Here is a 22,497-nt window from a genome sequence, read left to right as displayed (position 1 = left end):
GTTGCACCAGAGAGTGGGAACCAACAATTTGTGCTCCATAAATCCTGCCAGTGATTCTAATGTGTGAGCAAAGTTTGAGACCATTTCCCTTAAAATAAAGACATTCAAGAATGTCAAGATTGGGAGATTTTACTGACTGCTGATAATTACAAAGACTTCCATCTTTTTCCTGCTTTTGAGTTAAGTTGAATATGTCTCAAATCTTTCCTTCCCATTGATTGCCTTGCCTGGTTCAAGATGAGAATAGCTTCTTACAGAAAATATTTTGAGTGACTTTCTCCATTATCCCAAGGACGATCCATAGCTAGTACCATTCAAGATAAATGGGGACGGGGTTGTCACTGGTTACATATGAGGAGTGCCATAGGGCTTTAGTTCTCAAAGTGTGGTCCCTCAACCTACAGCTTCAGCATCACCTAAGAACTTGTTAGAAATTCAAATTCCTGGGCCCCAGCCCAGGCATCCTTTGGGACATGGACTCGGTACTCTGGTTTAACCAACCCTCCAGGTGATTCTGAGACCACTCAAATTGGAGAATCCCAGGATTTGGGGCTGGAAGGCTTAATTCTCAATCCTATTTGAGAAGAGCTGACCCAACCACCAGTGGAGTATATGGAGTTGGTATCAAAGTGATTGCCCAAGGGCACTTGGCTGCTACCAGGAAGGGTGTGGACTTGAGCCCAAGCCTCCTAGTTCTTTTATACTCTGCCAGATAATACTACAAACAAAATTCTCCTTCTGCCCCCACCTTTTAAATTTAGCATGTGAATCCACTTAACTCCACAAAAACAATAAAATGCACATGGGTCTTAAATATATAAAACAGAACAAAAACCACTAATTTGGTGCCCTGAGAAGCATCAGCATTCTCTCTTTAGCTAATATTGTTATGTCAGTTTTATCCTTTTATGGGGGGTGGGGTAAGCTGCCTCTGACTTTGATACATCCCTCCCTCCTCCTTTTGCCATCCTGCATAGAGCCAGCCTGCAGTAAAGTGTAGCACTATCTACCCTGTACTCTTCTCTCTAGTTTAGGATGAGACTGACTTTCTTGTCCTTTGTTCAAGCAGGAGCAACGACATTGAAATGTTGCAAGAAAAATAATACAGAAAGAGATAAGTTGTTGGGACTCTTAACATTTGAGGCCAAACAGACCAATCTATGGAATTTAATCCTTTTCTGACTCTTTATAGTCTTCACGTCATCTTTGCTCATCTATTAGTGACTCAGAAATAGCACTTCTGCCCATGGCCGCATAGAGGGCCTCCTCTTCCTCTTGGAAGAGGAGGCCCTCTACATGGGGATAGAAGGTAGGAGAGGTGGGAGAGTAGGTGACACATGTCCTGCCTGTAGCCTTAACTTCCTATCAGCTGGAAGGATGCTGGTGATTTTATATATTACACCCCCTAGACTTCACCTTTCCTGTCATAATAGGCAATGTCACACATTCTGTGCACAAATATATTGTGGAAATAAGCTACATGGAAAGATTTGATACTGGGGAAATCTACTCTACAATCATTGTGACTTGACCAATTACAAATATCGCCCAGGGACACACATTTCTAATAGTCCAGACGGTTCAGAAGCACCAGCTTTCTCCCTTTGTTCCTTCCCCAACAACTTTTATATTTCAACACATCTTTTTTCTTCCAATAAGAAATGTTGATTTCCTAGTTCCTAACTCAAAAGCTTCTTATAGAGCTGCTGGTTCCATGTGGTAAGCACTACCCATGTGCAGCAATTTAAGACTGAATTAATTAAAATTAAACACAATTTAAAATTTAATCCCTCCGTTAAACTACAATTCCAAGGTCCCAGTAGTTGTATATGACTGGGAGCAACCATGCTGATTCGTGCCCATGCATGCTGCCATCTTTGTGAAATGTCCTGTTAAACACCACTATCCTAGAGATCTGTCCTCATCTATCACACTTTCTCCCTCTTTTCTCCCTTTCCTTTTCACTCTCTCCTGCTGTTACAATTTATACTCTTTTCTCATATTCTATCCTCCTGTTCTCTCTAACAGCACCTGTATTATGTATTTTTCTTTACATGACAGTTCTAAAATTATTTGATCAATGTACCTTTTAACAGGAATAAAACTGTTTAAGTTGGGTTGCTGTTCTTGATGGTGAAATTTCAGATATCAACTAATGAAAGGGAAGGTGCAGGCAGAGGTGGGAGGGTTACCCCACATCACACATGGTAGATGGGCATTTTCTACCCTAATTTTTACTATGAAAATGTTCAAAAACTTGAAATAATAATCATACAATGAATATCTATATACCCTCTATCTAGGTATATAGATATCTAGTTGGAAATATTGTTAACATTTGCCAAATGTATCAGATTCACTGACTCACTTAAGATGTTGGTGCAGGCAGCAGGACTATATTTACTGTTACCTACACCGGGAGAATTCCTGAACATAACCACATTAGCACACACGTGCACACGCACACATACACATGATAAACACTAATTCCACTTCAGTGAAGGATTTGTTCATAATAAATATGCTCAGGTGCATGTCTTCCTTCCCATGTGAAAAACAAGTTTGAGGTGCACCATGAAGACTAGTCCTCCCTTCTATTCAGAGCAAGTGCTTATCTTATATGTATACACCTGTGGTCCCACCCAGGATTCCAGAGCATTTTATCTTCTCTGGGTTTCCCTGAACTGGCAGGGAACAGCTGTTGAAATAGATCATTATCTGATATTATTGACAGCTTGGATCCCCTTCACTTAGCAGCCATGGAGGAAGAAGGCCCACTTTTTGAACAATGCTCAGGTACCCCGTGAAAGAGCTCATAAGCCAAACTACAAAGAGCCAATGGGACTTAAAGGCTACAACTCGGATTATAAAACAGAAAGAAACAAGGAATTGTAAGGGGCATTTATTGACCTCAAAAACCTGAAGAAACGGGCTGGGGATGTGGCTCAAGCGGTAGCGCGCTCGCCTGGCATGCGTGCGGCCCGGGTTCGATTCTCAGCACCACATACAAAGATGTTGTGTCCGCCGAGAACTAAAAAAATAAATAAATATTAAAAATTCTCTCCTCTCTCACTCTCTCCTCTCTCACTCTCTCTTAAAAAAAAAAAAAAAAAAAAAAACCTGAAGAAACAATCAGGGCTTTTAATTTAGACAAACACCACTGTCATTATCATCGTAACACCTATGGCATTGTCTGTTTCCTCTAAGGGGAGCTTCGGGCAGGCAACTTCATCCTGAGGGCCTAGTACAGAAAAGGTACAAAGGAAATGCTTGCAGAAATTAAAAATCTCAAAATAATCATCAAAAAAATATCATCTAATTTTACATAATGGGTGCTTAATCAATAACATACTAGTTGAATTCATTGACCATTCTCTTTCCTTGGAACTCTTGGTACTTTATATCTATACTACTCATTTGATAATCTGAATTTAATGTTTGATGTGTAATTTTCCTCAGATGTTGCTTATCTCCACATAAAATCATGAGGCCTATAGGTTCAGGCATCATATCTTCTAATTCTTATTATCCAACATAGAACATGCTGGAGTATGAATCTTCAGAAGGGTAGATGCACATATCTGAGCCCTGCCGCCTGGCTGAATGGCTGAATGGGTGAATGAGTGAAAGAATGAATGATTAAAAGAGCATTGAATTTTAAAAAACAGGAAGTGTAATTACTTTAGGATCCAGGTTTAGTGTGGATCTTATAAGATTAATGACACTACCTCTTTTTCAAAGGGGTAAAATGAATGCTCCTCCCCCAGTGCCTCTTTTATTATTCATAAGATTTCTGAGCTTCTGACAACACTTATAACAAAACACAACACAGACTCAAAAATATGCGCCCCTCCCACACACACACACCGTACTCCATGCTTGAGAGTCAGCGCTTACTAGTTTTTGTTTTCAGGGCACAAAGTATCAAAGGGATAATAGATTAGTTTGCTATTATAAAAAAGAAAAAAGAAATCTCTCCAAATTCAAAGCCATTTTCATGGACATATTGATGTAAATAATCCTGTGATTATTTTGAAATTAGATAATTGTGCAAGCACAAGTTGCACCTAGATACAGCTTATCTGAAAAAAGACCCGGTCATTTCTACAGTTAGAGTGGGCTAGGCTGGTGTAACAACTGCATGACAGGTCAGGTTTTTGGTCAGTGCACCGAACTTCTCCATCAGCTATTTATTCTAGACCTCCTTCCCTCTCATGCTTCTGTCACCGACTAGAGCCTTGTCTTCTTGCACCAGATTGCCAAAATAAGAAAATGCCGAGCACATCCAATCCTTTCCCATCTCCTTTGCTCACAGGCCACCGGCTAGAATTCATTCTGGTAACCACATCTAACTATAGGGAGTCTGGTAAATATAATCTAGCAGCATGCTTAACAATTGAATTTCTCATAAAGACCTGACAACTGTAGACACAAAGTTTTAAGAGACTTCCAAATGAAAAGGATAAAAGGAAATGTAAGCCCCATGAAGAGAAGTACAAGGACAGTAGAAGCAATAGTTTTGGGAAAGTCTACTTTTCTGCAGCTACACTGAAGAAAGTGTCTGGAACCACATCTTAAAGGGGACAATAAAAAAACAATCTGGAACAGAGGGGGACAGACCAGGATGATAGAGGGGCAAGAAGGATGTCTAAGCAGAATGGATGACTGGCTGGAGCTGTTTGTCCTGGTCAATAAAGCTATTAGAGCATATCAGCAACATGGAGGAACATCTTTAAGAGGTGGAGGTTAGCTGGTTCTTTTGGGTTCCAGAAGCCTGAAATCCTAGAATTTAGAAGGATGAGAGAGATGGAAATGTCATCCATTGTGTCTACACTTTGCAGTACTCTGCCTAACACATGGTACACACTTGGTAATCATGTTTGGATGGAATGAGTTGGATAACTGAATACTAGGACCTAGATTTCAGTTCTTCATCTTCAGAGAGTCCCCTGACATGTAAAAAGGCTCTGATGCCAAAGGCACTGAGGAGCTGACGGACCACACCAGGACAACAGCCACAGCACCCTCAGCCTCCAGCACCCCCTTACCGAGGCCCATCACCTCCGATTCCAGGACTCCTCAAGCCAGAGGCCCTATGTCACAGAGGGCTTCATCATCCCAGCCAGCACCAACAGGAGTCACACAAAAAGTGAAGGACTTGAAGAACCAACAGAGAAGTGGTTTACTCAGAATTGGAAGCTGCTTTTAGAAAACTTCCTAGTCCCTTGTATCCTCACCAGGATTTTCCAGATGCTACCCTGAACGTTGGCCGGGGATTTGACCTTCACCACCTTTTAGCTACACAAGGATGTGATGTAGGTGCATGCACAGCCAGTGATGAGATCCCTGTTGGGCTCTTTCCCTTCTCTGATAGCCCAGCAGTGATCCTGCTGAGCAGGAAGGTCAGTCTCTGGGTGATACAATCTGTGAATCCTACTTAAAACATCTCTTAGCTTTTTTTGTAGATGGGGTCACGAACTCCAAGTAAAGATTCCAAGATATACTGGAAACTTTGTGTTTCCAGTTAAGTCGGAAACTGGTGTGATTCTTGGAACTTCAATGATTAAGAGGAGCCACTGCAACCTCACAGTCGTAGCAGACAGGCTGCTCTTGAGAGAGTGATAGGAGGTGATCGACTGCCTCCCTCTTGTGTTAGTGGTTTTAGCAGCCACTAAAGGGGCCAGCATCCACTCTTTCTTTCTTGATGTTCTAAAGGTTCTTTTATTTTTTTGGCTGACTAGAGATTGAACTCAGGGGCACTCGACCACTGACCCACATCCCCAGCCCTATTTTGTATTTTATTTAGAGACAGAGTCTCACTGAGTTGCTTAGCACCTCGCTTTTGGTGAGGCTGGCTTTGAACTTATGATCCTCCTTGCTTCAGCCTCCTGAGCTCCTTGGTTTTACAGGCGTGCACCATCGCACCCATCTATATAGGTTCTTCATGCTTTTTTTGTGTAGTTATTTTATCAGCTGAGACTTAAAGGGAGGAAATATTCAGCAAAGACACTATTTTCCAAAAATCACCACTCACATCTCGCTATCATCAAGAGAGAGACTGCCAAAGAACAGAAAGAGATGCCCGTCTCTTTTGAAAACAAAATTCAAAATGATAGGAAATGGCCTTTATTAAGTCAAGCACTTAAATTTGGCTACATTTACTTGTTTCTAGCCCTTTTCGTTCTAGAATGAATTTTAAATAGCTTATAAAGAGAAACAAAGCTCAACAGGCTAGGAGAAATGAAGAGAAAACAGAGGCAGGGATATGGATGAACTTAGAGACTAGTCCAGTCTAATTAGTCCTTTTTGTGTCATCAGATCTATGACTGTCATGTTGGTGACTCTTTCGAGCTCTTTTCTTGATTTGTTTTTAATAACAGCTTCAATGAGTTTTAAGAACACATGATACAATTTACCTTTTTTAAAGTGTATTATCTAGTGATTTTTTTATTATGTTGCAGATTTGTGTAATCAATACCACAATCTAACTTTAGAACTTTTATCACCTCCTAAAATAAATCCCGTGGCCATTAGCAGTTACTTCCTGTTCCATCCTCTCTCCAGTTCCTGGCAACCATTAACCTACTTTCTGACTCTGTAGATTTGCCAGTGCTGGACAGTACATATAAATGGAATCATATAATTTGTGGCCTTTGGGGGCTGACTTATTTCACTTAGCATAATGGTTTCCAGGTTTCTCCCTGGTGTACTATGCATCAGTATTTCTTTTTTATGGCTAAATGATATCTCTTTGTATGGATATACCACATTTTGTATATTTATCAGTTGGTTGACAATTGTGTTTTTTCCCCCACTTCTCAGCTATTGTTAATAAGCTTTAGGTCCATTATTAGTTAATTTTTATGTATAGTATAAAGTAGGGATATTACCATTATAACTACTTTTTCCTTCTCCTTCTCTTCCTTTCCTTCTTCCTTCTTTATTTTCTCCATTTTCCTGTGTGTGTGTATGTGTGTGTGTGTGTGTCCCTCCTACTTGTGTTGAAAAGTCTCTTCTTTCCTATATTATTTGAGCACCCACATCAAACATCAATGGACGATAAATGTAAGAGTTTATTTCTGTACAGCCAATTCTATTCTATTGATTTCTGTCTTGTTATAGTAGTACCACATTCATGATTGGTGTAGCTTTACTGTAAACTTTGAAGTCAGGAAGTGCAAGTCCTCCAATCTTGTTTATCGTTTTTAAAGATTATTTTGGTTGTTCTGAATCCCAGATTCTTCAAATGAAGCTCATTTCTGTAAGAAGTCTCTCCTAGATTTGTTAATGCATCCTATTTTAAAAATGGGTAACTTATACCCCATAGAGTACTTGTGAACCTCCCCCAAACTGAGAAGTTGCTTTAAATATTAAATACAGTAATTTTAATCCTCATTCTGTGTATTTTAACTAAGTTGTTGTAAGTCAACCAGTTTTCAGCTTTCATTTTCAGAAAAATGTGCTTTTCCCGTTATTATTAACCTAGCATCCTCATCCCTCTGGACTCATTGAAAACTGTGGTATCCCCCAGTATAAACAAGAACCCAGATGCTGCTCTTGCCACTGGGTCCTTCTGTTCAAATCATGAAGTTCTAGACCTGTAAAGGAAGATGGCCTCATATCCCTTAAAATGGGAGGATTTACTGCCAGAGATTAGAGAAGAAGGGAGCAATTCTCAAAAGGAAGTAAGTATAGGGAGAAAACACTGGATTTAAAATGGTTTGGCCCTTGAGAGATTGGCATGTGGATGGCAGCACTGAGGGGAAAGTGTTCTTGCTCACTAGACTCCACTCTGTCTCTAGCTGCAAACCATCATTTAACTAGATCGGGGTCCAGTCATCCAATTGGGAGGTGTCTGATTGGCTACCCTTTGTTTTTCTGGTAGACCACAAATGTAATCTAGAATGAGGAGGACACCAGGGACCACCCTGGTCAAGGTCCAAGCCTGTGAGTCTTCTCCATCAGACTGTCCTTGTGAACTTGGGATGGGGTACAGCAGCCTTCTCCTCCTGGAATTGGAGTGGTCTGAAGCTGAGAGTAATCCGATAGCAGCTCTTTCTCTTCCTCACCTATTCCAACTACTTATAGTGATTAGTATTACCAACCAGTTATCTTGAATAACAGATAGGGAAGCAAAGCTAGGGCATTGTGCTGTGTGTTTTACATGTGTTTTATTTAATTCTAAACACAGCCCTGTGAAGTCAGGTACTTATTAGGTCCCCCCAGTATACAGATGACAAAACCGAGTCACAGGTTATGTCTTTGGTCAAATCATAACAATTTAAAGGGGGGGGCATGTCCAAGATTGATCCCAAAGATACCATACCATAGTATGTTATTCCTTTTTCTCTCTTGTCTTTTTGGTTCAAATGATATTCTCTCACTTTGTCTATATTTTGGGAAACACAGATCAATTTACAGCCCTTGGGAATTAAAAGACTCCAGGGCAATGGCTTGATCCAGGTATTCAAGGAGATGGATTAAGATTCCTGCAGATCACACTGTGCTCTCCTTTGTCTGAGTTTCTGCTGCATTTTATAAGAAGTCAGCACTCCACCCATAACCAAGGGTGGGTTTGTCTGAAGGCTGAGACCTCTCTCTCCCTTTGGGGTTGCTGGCATCACTAACAATGACCAGAACTAGATCCTCCTCTCCCAGAATGTCAACATGAGCAACAGGCCCTCAAAAATGATGTGCCAACTTAATCCTGTGCCCGTCATGATATGATCTGCCACCGGCACTGTTAATGTCCTATAACAATGGGACGCCATTTAGTGACTGATGGCTATGAGGGCTGATTCAGGACAGGGTGATGGAATGAGAGGAGGCATGGCCAGGAACAAAGGAGGGGTTCTCAGGCACTTTTTCTCTCTTCAGAACTTCATTTGGGCTCTGAAGCAGGATTGACTTGTTTTTTCAAACCTTTGTGTTTCTGATGGAAACAAGAAGATGAAGGATCACGTAGCATACACCATCCAAAGCACCCAGCCTAGGCCCACCCACTCTTTCTCCCCGTGGGAAGTGAGCCAAATTGAAACTGCTCCATTGTTATGGTGTAGGTCTGGAATGTCTCCCAAAGCTCCTGTGTGGAAGACTTGTTCCCCAATACAGCCATGTTCAGAGGTGGGGATCTCGGAAAGTGATTGGATCATGAAGGCTGTACCTCAAATGGATCATGGACTCAAAGCTCAATGGATGATTAGGAGGTGCTGGAGACTCTAGAAGGGGGGTCTTAAATGAAAGATGTGGGGCCTTGTGTGCATGCATTTGAAGATTATACCTTGTCCCTGGCCTCTCTTTTCTCTTTCTGCTTCCAGCTGACATAAGGTGAGCATCTTCCTCTGCTTACATCCTTCCACCATAATGTGCATCTCACCAAGGCCCAGAAACATTAGAACTGACAATGGACTGAAACTGTGAACCAAAATAAATCTTTTCTTCTTTAAGTTATTTTTCTCAGGTGTTTTGTCACTCTGACAAAGCTAACCAACACCCATGTTTATTAAAGACCACACTGTAATATAAGCCATGTCCCAATATTAGCAATTCAGGCAAGTGTCCTGCCAACGTTAAGTCTCTATTAGAATAAGTCCTTAAGGTCCTCATTAGCAACTTTTTTCCTCCCAGAGGAATCTGAATCTCTTGCCCTGTTGGAAGGAAAACTAGTGGGGAGTCTTGTTTTGTTTTGTTCCCTACACTTGGTTTTATTTTTCGTTGTTGTTGATGATGAATAGCGTTGTTTCTACTATTAGATTTTACCTAGTGACTCCCCACAGAAAAGTCAGCTTCTGACTCTTGTGTGTTTTCAGTTTACAGGCCTTAGGTGGCCTCTCTTCCCCTCCACCCTGCACTACTTTTATCTACCACTTTCTGAAGTTACAGAGAAGGTGAAGGCCAAGAAAATTATAGGACCCAATATAGTACTGAGATTTCTTCACATCCTGTATATGTACATGCATTAGTACTTATGATACAAGCTGTCCAAGGGCATAGTTTCTTTTGGAAAGAAGGGGGAAATAAGATGGAGTTTCTGGAAAATAAAGGCCTCTTGGACCTGGCCCTGAATTTGAGTGGAGAAGGAGGAATTCCTTACCTGGAATTTCTGCATCTGTGACAGAGGCCATGTTGGTCTAACATGATCACCCTCAGCTTCTACAGTGCATCTTTAGCTCATCGAGGCTTCGACTACTGAAATATTCCCAGCTCCTTATGTGGAACCTTCCATCGACTGAATAGCTAACTGGGAGTTTAAAGTTGAGAGGGCCCTTAGAGATTCATTACTCAGCCCCATCGTCCTACAAAGGATGTTCTTTAGTGAGGAGAATAAAAATGACTTTTGAAGGCTCTCAGCAGAGTCCATGTTCAAACCCAGAAAACCAGACTTTGATGCCATTCTTCTACAGCTGCCAATCAGCCAGTTGTCTCCAGAGGAATAGCATTTCACCAATGTGGTGAAAATCCTGCCAATCTCTGGGTCTCTTATTATTAGTTGGGAATGTACTCCCTGTTCTATTTCAGCTGCTTACATTCTGTGAGCACCGGAGGTCTTAACCTATAGAGCTCTGGATTGATACCTCTGTATCAGAAAGTGGCTGTTCTCTGCTGTTCAGCCTTCATGGTTGTTCTGTAATGGACATTTAACCGATATTTACCATTGCTTGTCTGCATGCTAGAGACTGAAGCAGATGTAGAATAGGCGGAGATATGTAAGACTTAATGTTTGTCATCAGGAAACTTGGCCATGAAAAGAAGACCCATGTATACTCTCACACGAGTGCTCTAACTTTAAGGCACTGGGTGACAATGAATATGTGACACATTTAAAGAAAGTGCTAGAGGTTTTGGAGAAGTGAGCTCTTCCAACAGGATTCAGAATTTGGAAGCTATTTCTAAAAGGAAGTGGCATTGAGCTTCTCTTTCAAGTACAGCTCATTGTCTCCTAAGAGCTTTTTTTCTGGAAGCTTTCCAAGAACAGGGTCCACATTGAAAGCAGATAGTGATAGCACAATATATGTTTGTGGAAGTGCTGCATTTCACCTGCTTCACTGGAATGCATAGCAGCATTATCCAAGTAACGATGAAATGCAATTAAGCGGATTCTACAGGGGACCATGTATGTTGTGCAACGGATGCTACTGATTGCCTCCCTTTTAGAAGCCTACTTTATTTCTTGATGCTCACTGAGCACACCTGTACATATCTTTTACCATAGCCTATCTTTACAGCAGTCTCTGTGTTCAGAGGATTTTCCGCCTGTGGGCTCATCATGCTCACAGGCTTCAGCTAATCACTTCTTTTTCTGTTATCCCTTCCTTCCTTCTCCTTCTATCCTGCTTACTACGTTTTTTTTTTTTTTTTTGTTTTGTTTTTGTCAAGGATTATCAAGAATGCCTTGGAGACAGAAGGTGTGTGTGTTGTCTCAGTGCCCTGGAGATCGGGCTCTGGCAACCACAAAACAAGAGGTTCCCTCCCTCAGGCTGTAGCTGGTAGCTTAGAGGAACCAAGAATTTTGAAGCTAGGGAGAGAGTGTTTTCAAAGAGGAAGAAGATGCTACCCTGAGTCAGCTTACTGCTCTGAGCCCACGTGGACCCGCCTCTAAGATGTGGCTTGCTCAGATCTAGCAAGTCACCAGGGGGAATATCCCTCCACAAATTCAAACTGATGGGCCTCTGTGTTAATGAAAGTTAAGTTTCCTGTAACAGGAAACCTGCAGAATGAGTTTCAAATAGAACAGAAGAAGAGGTTTATGTTGATTAGGGAACCCAGATATGAGAGATTATGGCACTGGTGACATAGCTTCATTGTATCACAGGAACTGAGTCTTTCAGTCCCCAGTACCCTTAGATGGAGGCTTCTCCTTACGAGGCAGCCTTGTAATTAGATTCTAGTGTGAATTCTCCAAGTCAAACAGTGGGTGCTATGAGGGTCCTAAGAAAAGAAAGGCATAAGTGGGGAGTGCAGGGTCCATTTCAGGAAAGACTGAGACTAGAGGTGGGTTAGGACTGAAAGACATGATTTGAACACCCAGGAGAGGGAGGATCTGTAAAGCAGAAAGGGATGCTCTTGGAAAGAGTGAGCATGACAGGGAAAGTCATTTCCCTGCCACGTTTGGAACTGGACCAGGGGCTCACTCGGGCTGCCCTTACCTGTCCCAGTCAGAGCCTCCTGGGTCTCCTGGCACCGTGAGGAGAATGCATATCTCTTTCCTGGAACTCAGGGCTCTGTGTGTGTATCTTTTCCATGTGCTTTCTCCGACATCTCCCAATGGCCCACAGTGACCACAGCCAGCTGTGTAAAGGTCACACTGACACTGAACCATGGCTGGGCCCATTCCATTTTTAGTTACCAGGGAGGCTTGGCTTGTTGGCTGATTTTCTGTTTCCATCATCCCTCCACTTCTTCTCAGCCTTTGGAAACACAGGATGTGCATGCCATTCTGGTGAGCTTAAAAAAAAAAAAAATAACAGGGCTCAGGACAGGCACTCAGAACTGGCCTTTCAGTGTCGGCAGCTTTTTTCCTCGGATGAGGGACAGAGCTTGGGCTCCGTGTGGAGCATCTGGAACCATCAGAAGTATCAGAATTTCCTCTGCACACCCCACCCCGAGACATGCCTTTCTTTCACATTCCCGGCGTGTAGTTTCCTTTAGCTACAACATGCTCTGCACAGATGTCATCTCAAAGTAAATCTGAGTGTGGCGGCGTGTTCCCTGGCCTGGGAATATTCATCATTGAAAACATGGTGATGACGATTTGCTGTTGATTACAGACACACTGACTCAGGACACAACTTGACAAACGAGGCCAGGCCCTGCCCTCGAGGAAATGTTCCACTCTTAGATGACTGGTACACAGTACACTTGAGCAATCGGGGAAATCATGCATCATATCTTGTTTTGCCATTTCAACGTGGCAGTGGGAGTTTGATTTTCAACTTAGTTTCTAGTTCAGTTTGTTTATTCTGGGCAGGATCAAAGTCATGGTTTCTCTACACGACAGGCAGCAACTGGCAGTAAATGAATGGATTTGACGCTCTCTTCACTTTTGGAGTGACTGTCACCTTGTAGATTCAAATAGAAAGAGAGACGTTTCATCCAAAGACCTATGTAATTACATGGCAGTGGGAAGTGATAGGGAGATGTGAGGATGGATGCTATTTATTGGTTGTTACTGATGAGCACATGTTTGGGAGTGAGGTGACATTTTTAGAAGATTGAGATCTGGCAGGAGTCTAAAATTAGACTAAAAAATCATCCTGACCGAACTGCTAATGTTACAGACAAAGTATTTATCGGTAGACTTGAACCCAGGACTTAATTCCCAGACCAACACTCTTAGCACTAAGCTTTCTCTCACCCAAGACTCTCCCCATTCACACAATGGAGAAAAAGGACCTCAGTAGCTGGCTCCTGGGATGAGCTGTGGTTTTCTGAATCGAGGCTATTTTAATTTCGGCACAGATCCCAGACAAGCAAAGGGGTCCATTTAAATAACACTAAAACTTAGTATGGAAATGGCTCAAGTTGCAGCTGACATTGTTCCTGCGGCATGAGGGCATGCTTTCCATCGACCTGAATATTATTGTGGAAATTCATGAGGAGAAAATCTTATCTACCACAGCCCCAATGTGGCAATCCAAGATCCCTGATATAACAGGATGTCCTCGGGAGATAGCGTGGGGAAACCTTTGCCCCCTCCAGCTCCTCCTCACTCCATTATGCACCAGACGACAGCTCTCCAAACCATTCTCCTGACCCAGAAATGTAATCAAGGACCAATCCCCAGAGGATGTATGGGGTTTCATTTTGTGGCTCTAGGAAGAATTGTAAATCTTTTCTTCCCGTCGGAAGGACATTAGTATCAAGTGGAGGGTACAGTCATTCAACTAACCCGTGAATCAATTAATCAGTATACACAGGGTACTTAACAATGTGCCCAGCCCGATGCCAAACATTGAGAATATAAGAGCAAACATGAGCCAGGCCTCAAGGGGTTCAGAAGGTAAAAATAATAGCTAATAACTGGGGGCTTACATGTGTAGTATATTGACTGATTGTAGCAGTGAAATGTTAGAAACATGAGAGAAGAAGAATTCGAAGAAAGCTTCAGTTGGGCACAGAGCTGGGCTGAGCTTGAGTGGAAAGGGGTAAAGCTGGGAGAGCAGAGCCCTGGAAGAGTGAGGAGCAGGCACCTGCTGCTCTGTCCTGACACCCTGGCAAGCAACTTCGTTTCTTCCAGCACCTTCCAGGCTTGTTATACCCTGACACTTAATTTACAGATAAATTTACCAATTTAAAGATGTTTGTTTCATATAACAGCACTAATAGACATCACTTAAGATCCACATCGAAGGCTAGAAGATGCCAAGACTGGTTCTCTCAACCACTCTTCCTTTCCAAATCATCCCACTCATCCATTGCTAGTCTTAGTCCAACAAAACTAACTTCCCTGGCGCCCCTCCCTCGTGTCTCCAGTTCTCAGACTGGCTAGAGCTTGTGTGACAAAAAGATATGGATTCCACAATGAAGCATTCCTTGGGATTTTCCCAAAGAGAAAAATGGACTGCCTGATGCTCCTGAATGCTTCTTGCCTTCATTTCCTCTTTCTTTCGTTCTCCCATTTTTCATCAAGCTCCTCCCAAGCCCTCATATATCCTGAACGTAATTTGTATAAGTATTGTTGCAGTGGGTCACACTGGACTCTTGGACCGGCACAGCCTCCTGTAGGAAGCATGACTGGACATTGCCCTGCTGAGGAATACAGAATAAAGTGTCTGCGAAACTGTCCCAGCATGGGTCGTATGATTTCTGGACAGTCAGTGTAATGAGGTTGAATGAGTCCTAAACCTATGTCAGGAAATCTAGATGGAACTCCCAACCTTGTGACTAATTCTCACAAATGCCCACAAATCATTTGAACTTCCAGATGCTACCGTTTCTTCAAGTGTAAATGGAACCCATGGTCCCCTCCCTCATCAACTTCACAGGAGTGTTAGAGGGTAGGTATAAGAAACAAGGAATGTGAAAACTCTTCTGGAAAGTAGAGACACCCTGGCCCTGGTGACACACACTTGCCAACTGAGCTGGATTCCCCGACCTCCTCCACCCAGGGCTACTGGCCAACTCAGCAATTCACTGACTTCACCATTCCCTATTAGTTGACTCTGGGGAACTCAGAGAAAGAAATTCATAGACACAATGGAGATTCTCCAGAGAACCCCCTGCATGTTCCTCTGAGCAGACATTGGTGGTTCTCAGGAAGCTCTGAGGGGTGAAGCAAGCTTAGGCCAGGACTCCTATCAAAAATTTGAGTTGAGCTGGCAGCCCTTTCTCCCTGAGCCTCAGTTTCCTTATTTGTAAAATAAAAGCATGATTAGACAGATGTATTTGCTAGCATTTAAATGGTGCTTTCCAAATGTTTCGTATGGCCCATGCCCGAGTCACTGCCTATGGAGAAGTGATTTGGTACAGGATAGTTGAGAAGATCTCTGATCCAGGGTGGCTCAGCTTTTACCTTCTTTGTTTATGCTCCAGCTTTGTTTATGCTCCAACTCTATTTAGAACAATGGCCACAAAGCCTTAAAAATTTTATTTTAAACTCAGAGCCAAGTGATATCTATTTGCCTGACTTTATGATTCTCTGATTCATTAATGAGTAGACTGCTGTCCCTCTCCTTCCCTCTTCCCTGTGTAGGTGCAAAGGGTGGATGCTTTGCTGGCTCCCCAGCCATCCCCAGCAGCAGGGAGCAATGTCCCCCAGCACTGTCCCTCACCCCATCCAGCTTGGCCTGAGCCTGCCAGTATCTGCCTTGTGCAGAAGAAGATGCAAGGTGCCATGGATCTTCATGTTGTCCATCTCTGTACTCAAAGGCAGCATATGAGGGCTCTGGGGCACAGTAATTCAAGGGGAGGTCACTCACCAGGACATTTAGAACTCCCAGCCTTTGGGATTGGAGAAGGAAGTAGAAGAAGAACAGCAGCCTGGAACACATCAGCTCCTGCTGCAGTGAGCTTGTTTCTCACCTAAAAAGCCTCCTGATGCTCCTGTGCCCTTACATGGACTTGTTTGCCATGGCTTCCCAGAGCATTCTGCCCTTGGTTTGTATCTAGGAGGACTTAGTAAAGTAGATTAGATGTGCAAAAGCCCAAATCCTTTCCTGTGCTGCTGAGACATCTGTACTTTCTTCTCAATAAACAGTTGTCAGAGAATTTGATTAAATGACCCCATGCAAACAATCCACTTCAAAACAGTCATGCAAGGGACAGCCTGTATTGCACAATCTGGGTTTACATTCAGATCTGGCCATCTTGCTCTGGTTATATTCCTGGGGACATACACTTGCAAATCAGGAATCACTGGGCTAAATCCAGCCTCAGCCCAAGGAAGAGGGGCCCAGTCTCCACTGGGATGACCTGAATCTCCTCTTCCCTGACCAGGACTTCCCTGTAAAGGGCTTTCCAGCCCAATGCAAGTTCCTCTAGGGGACAGTCCCATGAAAAGTGTACTTGATAAGGACCAGGGGAATGCGAGGTTATCCCACTTGACCATTGACAAGTAACAGGGCTGCCAAGAAATGGAAGAGGTTGATTTGAGTGCCATGGGTCCCTCATCCTTCTAGGTGTCCAAAAGGGACACTTACCCCTGCTCAGCAGTGCTCAGGAAAGAACCCACAATAGGTACAGGATTGGATCAGATGCCCTCAGGTTCTGTCTTGCTGTGAGTGTCCAGTTTGGCCATTATGCTCAGCCCAGCCTAGCCCACACAATTGTCAGAATGAAAAAAAAAAAAGATGTATATGAAAGCTTGTGACTGTTGTGACTGATATAACATGGCATGGGGACATGGGTGTCTTTGTTATAGTTTACAACTCTAATCTGAGACCATGTCTTCCCTGTACTGCTACTGAGCTGGAGCCCGCAAATGGCCTCATCAGAAGCTCAATGGCAACTTCACTTCTGCATCAGTTCCCTGAGATGCGCCAACTATTAGCAGACTATTGCCCAAGGCCTGACATCTGCCAGCCCCACTTAGGATTCTGTCAGAGGTAAAGAAGTAGCATAGCCAGCCTACCTCATCCCAGGTCCACACCTTGGTTAACGATACCTGTCCCTTGCTAGACCATGAGGGAGGGCAGAGCCAGGTCCGTTTTCTTCCCCACCAAGTACCCATCATGCAGCCCACAGGGTATGATACGTAACTAGTGCCCAGTAAATATTTGTTAAATAACATGTGACATACTGAGGGAATTAAGGAATTAGCCATAGAATTCTGGCTTTTCAGATATTTGTCATTTAGAGGAGTGAGAGATCATTTTACTTAGGTTGTTGCTTGTATGTTACCATATTTGAAAGAATATTCCTGACCAGCCTGTCTAGATCCAACTCCCTATCTTTAAACTTTTCTCCTTTTCCCCATATCCTATCTCACATTTTCTTAATAACTAACATGACTTGATTGAAATATATATGTATTTGTGCCTATATGCATGTATATGTGTATACATACATCTATTAGTATGTTAATGTCATGAATATTTGTGTGTATCAGATATGTATATGTGCACGAAAGCCACATACACATACAGATATAGTATTTGTATGTAAACACACATTTTTTTTTTCCTACCACCTTTTTCCCAATTAGAATATAAGTTTCATGAGATCAGGGAGGCTCATTATTTTTTAAGTCTACTCATTGTTGCTGAAACAGAATGCCTGGGATAGGTTAATTTATAAAGGACAGAAATGCATTTCTGACAGTTCTGGAGGCTGAGAAGTCCAACATCAAGGCGCCTAAAGGTTAAGACTTGGTCTTCCTGCTTCTAAAATGAAGCTCTGAACACTATATTCTCCATGGAGGAGGAACACCACGTTCTGACATGGCAGAAGAGCAAGAAATAGTCTACTCTCACAAGCCCTCTTTATACCCATGTTGATCCATTTATGAGGGCAGAATGGACTTGTTCCTGCCTTCCAGTACTAGTGCATTGAGGATTGAATTTCCAACACATGCATTTTAGCAGGGACAAAAGCATTCCAGTCACAACTCTGTAGCCTAAAATGGAGCCCAGCATCTAATTGTTGCTCAGAAAATATTTGTTGATAAGTGAATAAGAGAATGTTTAAGAGAGAAGGTGGACTTGAGTTGGGTCTTACAACAGACTGATTATAATTTGACGAAGAACACCTGGAGAGGGAGAACCCTGGAAGGGCAGCATTGGCCAGCTTACTAGAAGTGAGCAGAGCAAGAACCCAGTAGTTTAAAAATCATATCTGTGTTCATGTATCATCCTATGGCTCTCCGTCATCAGTGGCTGTCCACTGTGGTTTGCAGCCTCTGCCAACAGAGGCCACTATGGTCCCCATCACATATGTGAGATCCTCAAAGAAAACAACCACTTGCTAGAAGCAAGCTCTAAAGAGGAGTTTCTCCTCTCAGGCCTTTGTCTCTTAAGAATATAACAATGGATCTGAAACTGCTTCTCTACATCATTAACTTTTTGCAAATGAACTCCTTGCCCACCACAGTTGTTTGGTTTCCCCTTTGTTCTCCTGTCTCCTAGAACATTAGTAATAATGACAGGGATGGCTGAATGGAAACTGAGCTGAACTGACAAGTCAGAAGCCTGGGTTTTAGTCTCCCATTCTGTCATTAAGTAACTGGGTGACCTCTCTAGTTTTCAATTTCTTTAAACAATAGGCAGTCAGACTACATCCATTTTAAGACACCGTCATTCTCAAGTTCTTACATGTATTTTGTCTCTTAGTAAGGGCAACCTTGGATTTATAAATGAGTTGATTCTTGAAGTCAATTGGCAATTCAATGGAGGAGAACTTACCTAACATTAGATACCTCATGGTGAAGCTCCTGGGCTAGCTGGCACAACTTACAAACACCACTTGAAGCATCAAGTAGTAGAACTTCCAAATTGAGAGACCAGCAGTGTCCAGAGCCATTAAACAAGAGTGCCAGGGGCTGGCTTCTCTGGGCTTAGCCTCGTGAGCCTGAGCAGGCACCAGGCCACTGCCTACAGGACCTGAGTTGAGGTCCCAGAAACAGCAGGTCTTAGATTATCTGCCTTAGAGCCAAGAAGGGAATCATGGGATTTTCCAGAACTAAGATTGATGGATGCACTGGGAGAGGACCAGTCAAAAGAACAAAAATACTTTGCTTTCACTGGTGCTTTGTAACTTCTGAAAATATCTCTACATGTTTTTTAAATCATCATGGTTGGTACAGGTACCATTGCTAGAAACTGTGGTAAATGTCATAAGGGAGCTCCTCAAAAGATTTATAGCCCAAGGGAGAGACTATCAATGAGTAACTATCCTCTAAGGCTGACTGTGCTAAGCTCTATAGGACATAGAGAACGAATATCATGGGAGCCCAGGGGAAGGACGGATAAATGGCCCCATGAAGCTTTATGAATGAGGTAGCAGGAGAGAGCTGATAAAAGCCACATGGAAACAAGAGTACACTAGAAAACAGCTTGCTCAGGAAGGAGGAGCCACAGGACCAGTGTCACAGACATTGAGGGACCTTAGAGATACTGAGCAGTCCACTACAGCACAGGTATCTCCAGGTATCCGGTGGGAAGGATTACGTGGCCAGACTGAGAAACCTGAACTGTATTCATGAGTCCAAGAGTGGCCAAGCATTAGAAAGAATCAAATATTCTCTTTCAGGTATGTTCCTATATAAAAATACAAGGGCTAGAAAGTTTCACCTTATTCTCCAAGTGTTTACAGAATAATATAGTTTGTGTATTTACACATGAAGAAACAAACAAACAAAAAAATTATGAGGAAGCTCACTCAGTGTCCTTCAGGATAACCCCAAGTAAAGCATTCTTCGGCTCATATTATTTAAGGGCAAATAGAGACTTTGGTAAATGACTTACCCCCCAAATCCTTCACATAGTAATTATAGAGCCAGAACAAGAGAATTGCAGGATCACACCTGCAGAATTACAGAACAGTTGGTGTTTTAAATGAAATATATTCTAGCCATGCCGGTGAACATCACCAAGGTCCTAAGGAAGAGAGATGTTTTCTGCTCCATCAAAAAGTACCATGTGAGCCACGGCCATTGTTGCAATGGAAAGTGTCGATGTTGCAAATTACCTTTATAAAGAGCTAGAGTAATTATCTCCTCCCCCCTCCTCCTCCAAGTCACTGGGGTTAGAATCTTAGCTTTGTGTGGCCCAGTTAAAAAAATCCCTTTTCTCCAGTTCTCTGGAGCAGCTGTTGAAGGGACAAAGGCTCCATTTTAATGACAGTGTTTTCCTTGCCTAGCTGAAGTGAACCCTAGTGAGCAGACACGCAGCATTGATAAGCTCTCATCTCTGGGTGAAGTGTCTCTCTTCTTTCAAGCTGAAGGGGCACGGCTTCCGCAGCAAGGAAATCTAATTACACGGCGCATGTTCTAACTTAAGATGCTGTCGGTTGTAAAAATGTTGGAGAAGCAGAAGCATTAGGACAGGCACTCACAGAAACCACCTTACCCTGCTAGTGTGAGACAAGAAGAGTGCCAGGGATCCCTCTTGGAGATAATTCACCCAGAGATTCCACAGGTTGATCCTCCAACCATGGCTTAGTCTAACCTTGAAAAGAGCCAGCGGCCCAGTCACCTTCAGCCAACTGCCATGTTGGTCAGGTCGTAGCAAGGGATGACGGAGGCAGAATATTCCCACATTTCTAGAAGAACAGTGCTGAGAAGTGTTGGAGATCATTTCATCTGACTACATGGTTTTATACTGAGGAAGCAGAGAAGTGTAGTGAGTCCTTGAAGATCAAAGAATATGACCCTTTGGGCATCTGAAGGATGCACAGAAAGTAGATTCCAGCCCAATACCCTTTGTATGACATTAACTCATTTCCTTTTGGGCAATATGGCTGAGCTCTTGAAAGGCAGGGGACAGTATTCATTTCTCTTTAACTGGTGAGCAAATTAAAGTCAGGGAGTCCAGCAGGTGTGTACCAGACCACCCCTGAGCTTCTTCCTTGCACTCCAGACAAACAGGCAGGACTCCTGATACTGTCAAACCTTTCATGGCCTGGGCCCATGGGCTTTTGGCCATTCACTTGGGACAAGTTTATTCTGAGTCCACCATGCTCTTTAGGATAATTATCTCCGTGGCCAAGAATGTGCCTCTGTGCGTCAGCTGACAAGTCAGGGTTATTAATTATTTGGGGAGGAAATTGAGTAAAACCAATACTAGTGACCAAGAAGCCCCCAGCACTGAGCACTAAACGTCAGTCTTGATACACCTTTTCTTTCATCCAAGAATAAGAGGAGATTGAATCCTTCATCCCCTTCTGACCAGCCAAAGCTTAAATTGTTGATTATTTGCAGTTATTACAGATGAAATATCCATTAAAACCTGTAACTTCTATAGAATCCTCTTCATAGTGCCCTAATGTTAACTGGATGGGACCGTGTGAGCCACAGAAGGAAATAAGCCAGGCTCCCAGTCATCTGAGGGTTAAGAAACCAGGGTATCAGGATGCATTTGTAGAAGCTCCAGGGCTGCCAGGGAGATCCATTCTCCAGTCTTTTTTTTTTTTCTTTTTCTTGCCAAGTTTTCTGCTTTTCAGGAAATCCCTGCAGCCTGCTCTTTATTTGGCCATAGACAGGCACAAACAGGAAAACATCAGGATGGCCCAGTTGTACATGGGAGACCCTTGAGACGGTAGCCTCCTTTCAACTTGTACTTAGAGGGCAACTGCCAGCTAGTTAATAAATGATGCCAGGTTGGGGGTTAGACACCTCTGTGCTTCTGGTTCCCCAGGCTCCTGTCACTCTGTCCTTCCCACTGATAAACAGGCTGTGGGATCAGTGAGTCAAATGTCATCCACAGCCTAGGGCTTCGTGTAGAATCAGCCCCGGCGAGCCCCTATAGAAACAGCTAGACAAGGGAAAATAACCTCAGCCGTATCTAGGATTTTCAAGAACAAAATTTTCTCCTCCATCTTTAATCCTAAATGGAAAATAGATGCACGCTGGAGTATACATACAGTGGTAGAGCTGAGAGGAGCCTGTACACCCTTTGACATGATAGCCACTTGGTTTTCTGGGAGACAGGCTCAGAGGAACTGTGCGTGCACTAGAAACCAAAGTCTGACACTCGCCCTAATTCTTTTCCTTTCAGCATCTTGAGCAGCCTTTGTATCCAAGGAGCCAACTTTGCCTGCTTGGCAGTACATGGCTTCATTCAGAAGGCACTCAGAAATGCACCACAGACCCTAAGGAGGTCTCCTTGCCAACTCAACTGATTATTTCGTGAGAAGTAGACTCCCCAAGTATCTCACTCACCTCGCCTGGGGAAGAACAGATGCATTCAGGACTGTTTAATAAATTACCTCTTGCATGGCACTAGATGTGTTCCCAGGGGATTCAGAAGTACGTGGTTAGCTCTCAAGGCCCTGGACAGGAGCAGGATAGCAGTTCAGAGAGCAGTTCATGTGCCTCGCATGGGGAAATCCACTGTGTGTGCCAGC

General features: G+C 43.1%; 1 protein-coding gene across 3 annotated transcripts in view; it reads left to right on the top strand.

The window, feature by feature from the left end:
- Nucleotides 1-22,497, top strand: part of Setbp1 (SET binding protein 1) — a 355,108-nt gene that overhangs the window by 207,152 nt on the left and 125,459 nt on the right. The window lies entirely within an intron of this gene.

Source organism: Urocitellus parryii, chromosome 13 (assembly GCF_045843805.1).
Source record: "Urocitellus parryii isolate mUroPar1 chromosome 13, mUroPar1.hap1, whole genome shotgun sequence".
NCBI classification, from domain to species: domain Eukaryota; kingdom Metazoa; phylum Chordata; class Mammalia; order Rodentia; family Sciuridae; genus Urocitellus; species Urocitellus parryii.
The sequence above is the reverse complement of the archived record's forward strand: the minus strand, read 5'-3'. Positions and strand labels throughout refer to the sequence as shown.